The sequence below is a fragment of the Meleagris gallopavo genome, chromosome 4 (assembly GCF_000146605.3).
Source record: "Meleagris gallopavo isolate NT-WF06-2002-E0010 breed Aviagen turkey brand Nicholas breeding stock chromosome 4, Turkey_5.1, whole genome shotgun sequence".
In the NCBI taxonomy this organism is placed as follows: Eukaryota; Metazoa; Chordata; class Aves; order Galliformes; family Phasianidae; genus Meleagris; species Meleagris gallopavo.
The window spans coordinates 65,966,598-65,974,608 of NC_015014.2; positions in this window are offsets into that span (position 1 = coordinate 65,966,598).

Consider the following 8,011-nt stretch of genomic DNA (forward strand, 5'->3'; position numbering starts at 1 on the left):
GAGGTTCAGACAATATAAAATACAAAAATAAAATAAACAAAAACATTTCTCAAGGAAATCTCCTATTCTTAGCTGACCCGTATACTACCCTCATGGCAGCACTGTCGTAGCTGTGATGACACATGGCAATGCACTGAAAACAAAGCTTGCATGCTTAAAAGTTTGTCTGTAAGGTTTTATTTTCTTGGCTTTTTTGTGTTTTTTTTTTTTTTTCTCAACCTAGATTAGCTAGTTTAAAAAAAGACCTTCCTTTTCCTTCAGGTTTTGCTTCATACCACACAGTAAGTTATATACAAGCTGGGGCTGTGAGCTTCCAGCATGCCACTGACAATAATAATGGTCCCTTGAGGTAGGACTCGTCCCCTCACGTTACATTTTGGGTGTAAACTTGCATCAGCTGTCTGCAATCTGTCCATCAATGGAGGCCACCACAGGGTAATCCAGCCTGCTAATTTTCACAGGATCACAGAATCACTAAGGTTGGAAAAGACCTCTAAGATCACCAAATCCAACCCCAACCCATCCCACCATGCCCACTAACCATATCTCCAAGTGCCACATCTCCAAAGTTCTTGAACACCTTCCATATCTGTGACCCCATCACCTCCCTGGGCAGCCTGTGCCAGTGCCTGGGTTCCCACTGGGTCTTCCTTAGCTAGATACTAAGCATCATCCTTAATCAGCAACCTAAACAACAGCATGTGTTTGACTGAAAGGAACTTGGATAAAAAAGAACAAGATCTCACTTCATAGGAAAGACTAAATGGAGGCAGAAAAATCCACCCTTACTTTTATTATTATTTGAATTGCAACTATTCAGAATACAGTCAAGACGTGACAGGACATACATATGTATTTGTAATGGAGGCTCATTTCTCTCACTCCAAAGAGTGTTTACAAACAATGAATACTTGAAAGCAACTATCTAATTTAATCCAGGCAAAGATAAAGCAAGATTGCCAGACCAATTCAGAAACAGAACCAAAATGGCTATTTTTAATAGTGACAGTAATCAACTGTTGAAACACTTTCCACTATAACCAGTGAGGATATTACTTGAAGCTTTTAAATCAGAATTGAACCTCTCAGAAGCTCCAGAACCACCTGGATACAGAGTACGACGCTGCAAGTTAGCATGGTGCTATAGGGACACTGCACACACGAGAGGTTTCTAGTGGTGCCTAAGAAATGGGAAGTAAAAAATAATAATTGAAAAAAAAAAAAGACATATTTTTGGATTCAGTTTCTAAAAGTCTTTTTTTTCTTTTTTTTTTTCTCCCTAATAGCTGTAATGATCTCCATTATTTCATCAAATGCATACAAAAGAATGGCAGTGCTGCTGGCTGTGGTTCTCCTCAGCTCCTGGCACAGCAAATGCCCATTTTGTAACTTCTTCCCCTTTTCCCCTTTCGTCAGCCTTCTGAGAAGCCTGTTGTTTCAGGATGCTCTTTCCAAGTTCTCCAGGCTGTAAACATGTCAAACTGGAAGATCCTTCTCTTTCTGCCTTCCCCTCACTCCTCTCTTTCCTAACCCAGCCAGTTCCCTGCCAAACTCACTCACAGCCCTTTTCAGAGTCATTTACACCATCACAGGTAAAGCCCGGAAGCAGAAGGCAGGAGAATTATTAATTGAACTTAAGCACTCCACATTAGTCAGACATGGAACAGGCAGCTGTTAAATCTGCCTTTTGTTCCACACTTGTGCAAACACCGACCCAGTGAGATTGCAACAGGTTTACTGCAGCAGAAGCAGGCACGCCTTGTTTGCTTTCCTACCTGGAGAGCTGCAGGAGCAGAATGGTCCTCAGCCATCCACCGACACACCAGTGCCCTTCCTGAGCTTGTAAACCTGTGACACCGACAGCACATGCACCAGTGAGATGGAGGTTAATTCGTGTTGGCTGCACACGCTGGAAACTCACCTCCTGCAGAGCGGTGTTTCATCACCATTCTCATGCTCAGGCTTTATCCAAGGCAACATTTCAGTCTGAACAAGTTTGCCAGCTGGATACGGGCAGTAGGAACAAGTCACTCAGCCCCAAAGCAGTCCTGCTGGCCTCTCCTGCAGGCAGCAGGGCTTGCTAGAAGAGACCCTTTTCGACAGCTTACCATAAGTGGTGGTCAGAGGCAGCAATTTTGAAAGCAGAGTTTTCCAGGGCTTGAAACACAGATCCTTGTGATTTTTTTTATCCCCCATCATTGCAACTTTGGCCCCTTGCTCTTCAGCACCTCTTCATGTGCTGCTCATCTTCCCCACAAGGCACAAGGAAGCCAGGCAGCCTTTCACAAAGAGAAGCCAGCATTTCTGCTACCTGCCTTATGTTTCTGTGGCTGGAATTTATAGGGGTGGCTGTGAGAGAAAAGTAAGTTTGAAGCTCAGTTCATCTTTAGAATAATAGAATCTCTTGATTGGAAGGGACCCTTAAAGGGCATCTCATCCAAATCTCCTGCAATAAACAGGGACATCTACATCTCCCAACCTTACAGGGACGTGCTGAGGGCTGGGGCTTTTCAGCCTAGAGAAGGCTCTGGGAAGACTTGAGAGCAGCCTTTCAATATCTGAAGGGAAGGGGACTGTCTGTTGTGACAGGATAAGGGGAAATGGTTTCAAACATTATCCTCAAATTTCTGAGATTTGACCAGGTGAAAGCTCAAGCCATCAAATGTGTTTTGAGGCACTGAAAATGCTGCCCTTCAGCAGTGCTGATCTTTAACAACAGCATCGACAAGCCCCACTTACAGACTACTGACCCACCCCAGTGACACACAGTGCTCAGCTGGATCAGACATCAAGGGAGGAAGCACAGTAATAACACACCATGTGTATTCTTAGACAGCAGCACGAACAGGATGCTTCCCATTTTATCTGTACACCAAACCCTCAGCCTTCTGCCCCAAACCTTCACAGCATCAGTTTTTGGAAAGCAGCAGAGACCTTCAGGCTGACCTGGCATTCTTCTCCCTCTTGAAATACCCCCAAAGAGACAGACAGAAATCACAGCATTAACTTTTCCTATCTAAACTCAGGTCTCCTCTAGTCTAAGAAAATGACCTTACCTGGGCTGACGAGATCTGTAACAAAGCACTTCAAGTCTTAACCTACATTAAGACCTCACTTCCAGCTATTTCACCTCTACGTGCTGTATTTAAGACAACTCACCTGGGCAAAACAACTCAACTAGTAATGAATTTTGGTAATGCATTGGCACAGCTGCCCAGTGAAGTTGTGGAGTCACCGTCCCTGGACGCAGTCAAGAACCTTGGAGATGTGGCACTTGGAGACATGGTTAGTGGGCATTGTGGGGGTGGGTTGGGGTTGGACTTGGGGATCTTAGTGGTTTTAATGATTGTATGAATGAGAAACAGCCCAAGGCTGCTCTTAGAATCTTAGAGATGAGGCCATGAAACATTCTGCAGGCCACAGGCTCTGATGACAGCTCCATTTGTAGTCCTTACCCTGCTGGCTTTGAAAATGAAGCAGAAATGTCTTAAGTTCTCCAACACAAAAACAGAACAGGTCTGAGAAACAGCATTTTTCATTTCTTTCTTGAATCAAGATGCTGGAAGAGGCTCTGTGGTAAGAGCACTTAGTTGAGGCACTGGGCACCTCATTTCCTGAGCAGACAGCGTTTATTGGAAGCTATGTTGCAAGAAAAGACATAGCTGCATGGTGTCTACATCTCTGAGTGCCCAGCCCAGCAGCCCATGGGAGATGTGAATGCAGCAGAATCTATAATAACACACTCTTCGAGACAGAAAGAAACTCAAGAAGCCTCCCCTACACTTCAGGCTCATCACAAAATTTGCTTATTGGGAAAATCTCTACACTTTTGAATGCTTAAAGGAGAAGGTTCTTTTGGGGTTTTTTTTAAGGGTTACCAGCAGACCACTGCACATACTTTTACCACTGCAATCCAACTTGTTTCAATGCCTCAAACATCCCTCAAGTCAAATGAACTCGTTCAAAACTGATTCACATCAGTGCTACTTTTTCAATTGAGTAGCTGTTGACAAGCAGAATATATTTAACAAGCCCCAAGCATCTTGGCATGCACTAGAAAGACTTCCTATTATGAGGTGTTTTTTTTTAAAGCCAACATATGGGCAGAGCAGGTTGTCTGCCAGAGGGCATTTCCATACAGCGCTTGGCACAAACCAGACTGCAAAGATATCCAAAAAATAAACTAAAGAACATCATGCCAAGAACACAGGGAATGAATCACACCATTTATAGTGCTCTGATATAATCCACCATTATGCGTTTTTCAAATCCTTCTCATCCGAGGGAAAAGAAAATAAATCAAAATAATTGGCTGCCTGCGGCTGATTCTCAAGCCTGTTCCTCTGGCTGAAGGGCAGCATGAGAATAGAGCAGGTTCAGCCAGCTCCCAAGTGCTGGGAAGGGAGCAGGGTATCTTCAGTATCACAAGTTCCTCTGACAGCATGGTAGAACACAGCCTGCCCAGCAGGTCAGCACCAGGAGATGTGGGCTGTAGAGCTCTTCCTGCTCACACAGCTGATGAGAGCAGTGCTTGTGCCAAAGGCTACTGCCTTACATAGGCCACATTCTAAGGAGTCACAGCAGCAATAAAAAGCAGAGTCAATAAATCCTCTGCTCTGCAAATCCCTCAAAGAAAAAACAAGTAGAAGCTGCAGCTGGCACATCAGCATGCCCTTTGTTTTGGGAGACTGTGGGGATATGTACAAGGGCTCCCTAAACTAGCAGACATCTCACAATATCATCTCCATCACAACAGAGAGCTTACACTGTCAGCTTACACTGCTCCCACATCAAGAGAAGCTGGAGAAAATAGGGGCACCTGAATGGTATCCAACCTGCTGCAGTGAATGGGATATTCCTATCACAGAATCATGGAACGGCTTGGGTTGGAAGGGACCTGAAAGATTAAGTTCCAACCCCCTGCCACATGCAGGGCCACCAACCTCCACATGTGGCACTGCCCAGGCTGCCCAGGGCCCCATCCAACCTGGCCTTGAACACCTCCAGGGATGGGGCATCCCCCTCTGGGCAGCTGTTCCAGCACCTCACCACTCTCTCTGTGAAAAACTTCCCCCTGACATCCAATCTAAACCTTCCCTCCTAAAGCTTAAAACCATTCCCCTCTTGTTCCTATCCTAAACCTAGTGATGGGAATCATGATCTAACCTTGAATTCTACAACCTGTGGTGGTAGAAATCATTGTGTTTCTGCATACTACAGACCATCTGGGACCCATGAACCCCGTGATTTGGCTAGAACCTCAACGAGCAGAGCAAGATGCAGAGGGTAAAGAGCTCAGAAAGACAGCTGTTGAGCTACCTGGACCCAACTGGACTCTCTTTTACTGTGTACCTGCATTGCTGTTCAGAGTTAGCTTGGAGACTCAATACAAGCTTGGCAAGAACTGGCTGACCCACTGCTGGGAAGCTTCCCCTGATTTCCAGCTCTCAATGACATTTAGCACTGGGAGGCATCTGCTGCTTTTATGCTTCCCGTCAATGGCTTGGTGTTCAGGACTGTAAAAGGAAGGAGAGAGAGACGGCAAACTAAAGAAAAAACAGAGGTAACAAGCTGAAACCACTGTATAATGGATCAGAACAATGCTGCAAACAAGTTTCCTGCAAAACTTATGTTCTGACTGCCAAAAAGAGCTGTGCCCTATCCCATCTGCACAGCCATGCGATCTTATCTTCACCACCCTACTTCTCTCTCCAATTGTTTGGGAAACTTAATTGATAAAACCAGCCTTAATTAAATAGGAAACATGCCCATGTTTGCACAACTCAGAACACAATGGGGTCTCAGTCAAATAAACACTGGTGTCTCTATTGCATTTGGGAATTCTTTGTGGTTTGGGGTTTTAAATTCATTGCAGCAAGCTTGGGAGCAAAGTTTCAAGAGGAATCTTCTCCTTCTCCTATCCTGCGTAATAAAAGGGTGAGACAGGGAATGAATCCACTCTGTGCTCTGCTCCAACTCAATGTGTACATGAGGATTATTTCAGGACACACCATATGAGACATGCTAGCCCAAAAGCAATTATACTTTCTCACCACTTCTCAGAATCCAGACCCAACAAACTGCCCTGAAATAGCAACACAACTTTCTAAATAGCGTCGTTTATTCTCTGTTTGAAAACAACACCCACACTGAATCTTTGATTTCAAGCCATCCCCAAGCACTTACCACATCTTTACCATTCAAGCCACAAGGAAAATCATTAAATGCAACAGAAACACTAGGGGATGAGAACCAAAATTAGAAGAGCCAAACGCTGCACTGATTTTCTCCCACAATAACTGGGCTGACTTCATCCTGCAGGAGGGCAGCCACGAATCCAGGAAATCTGTGTCTCTGCAGGTGGAGCAGTTTCCAGGGGACTTATCTCAGGCTGTGCTCTGCTGGAATATCACTTGCAAACAACTGTGCTCCAGCTCTGAGACAGCAGACACAAGCAGGGCTGGCTCAGCATGCTGCAACACACAGCTTTCTCCATTCAGCTCTCTGCACTGACACGCTCACACATCAGACAAGAGCCCAAGGCAGGGGAAATCAGGCTGAGAAGTGTGTCCTTAGATCTCAGCGAAGTCTAGGCCGTGGCTGGCAGTGTTTTTCTGAGATTTTTACCCACCAGAGGCTTCCTTTGAAGAAGAAAGGTGCTTTTCCCCATGCTCCTTGAGGTGTGGGATTTGCATATGCCACCTCCCTGTGCTGATGTTACGAATGTTTCAGTGCAAAAGCACAGACATCAAACACTGTCTGCATTCAGGTCACCTCGATGTACTCACAGAAATTCAGTGACTGTCATATCCTACATAGGAACATAATGAATAATGCAGCAAGTCACCCTGCTGAGGGATTTCCCTGCTGAGCGCTCACATGGAAGCACACCAAACACAGCAGAAAGCAGATGCAGCTGGCAAAAGACAACGGGTGGGAAAGGGAAGCAATGAGAACACAGCAGTGACACGTTTAGCTTTGTATCTACCTTGCTGCAAACATCAAAACAAAGCCCGATGATGAAACGTTGTCCTCTGGCTGAGTTCTTGTGCTCTGGGGTTGCTGAATGCCCCGCAGAGAACAGCAGCCTGAGTGCTGTGGGACGCACACAAGTGATGGATTATCCTCCTCTGCAAGGTGCCTTTCATCCCTCCTGACACATCTGAGCTCAAAAGCATTTCTCCTCTGCGACGATCAAGACATTTTACTGAAACAAAGGGAAATTTGCTTTTGCTCTTTTTCATTAATCCTCACAAACCGCTTCACAGAATTAAGATGAAGCGCTGCACAGAAAGGAACAAATGACACAGATAAAAATACAGGTATTTTAGATCTGGTTTCCACAGAGCAGGAAGACTTGTCATGTGGAAAGCAGCAACGAGTGGGAATGGAGACACTTGTGTTTGATCTGCTCTCCCACAGCCTTCTCGCACGATGAGGGTGACAGAATTACAGCCCTATCCACAAAGCAGCTAAAAATACAGTAAAGTTTCAGTGTATCCAGATGAGAGCTCATTGTGCTCAGTGTGGCATGTCTCATCCCTAACACACTTCAACTTCGGTGCATATAAAACAGCATTAGCACCTCGCTGTGCCAAAGAAAGCATTTTGATTAATGCCCTGAAATGAAAAAGAATTAGTATAAAGCACTGGATGCTCAACGGGGCTACCGAGCTACCTGGAAGTCAGGAGAGATAACGAGCCAATGAATTTCAGATCACTTTCTGCATCCCTCCTGTAACTACACACTGAAACCCACAGAGCCTGCATGCCAGCCAGAAGAAATTGTCATCACTAAATTTAGCACACACTTCAGCTATTGTGTGATGCTTCAAAAGCAACAGAGACATAAAGTCGAGTTTGTAGGAGAAGCATTTAAACTCGACTGAGAGCTCCTCACACTGAGCAAAGTCTTTTCTTAACTGCCTTCCTGTTTGGACAATTGGATCCACTTCATTTTTTCCACCACAACCATGAGGGTCTGTCCTGCAGTGAATGGATGTTTTTTTTT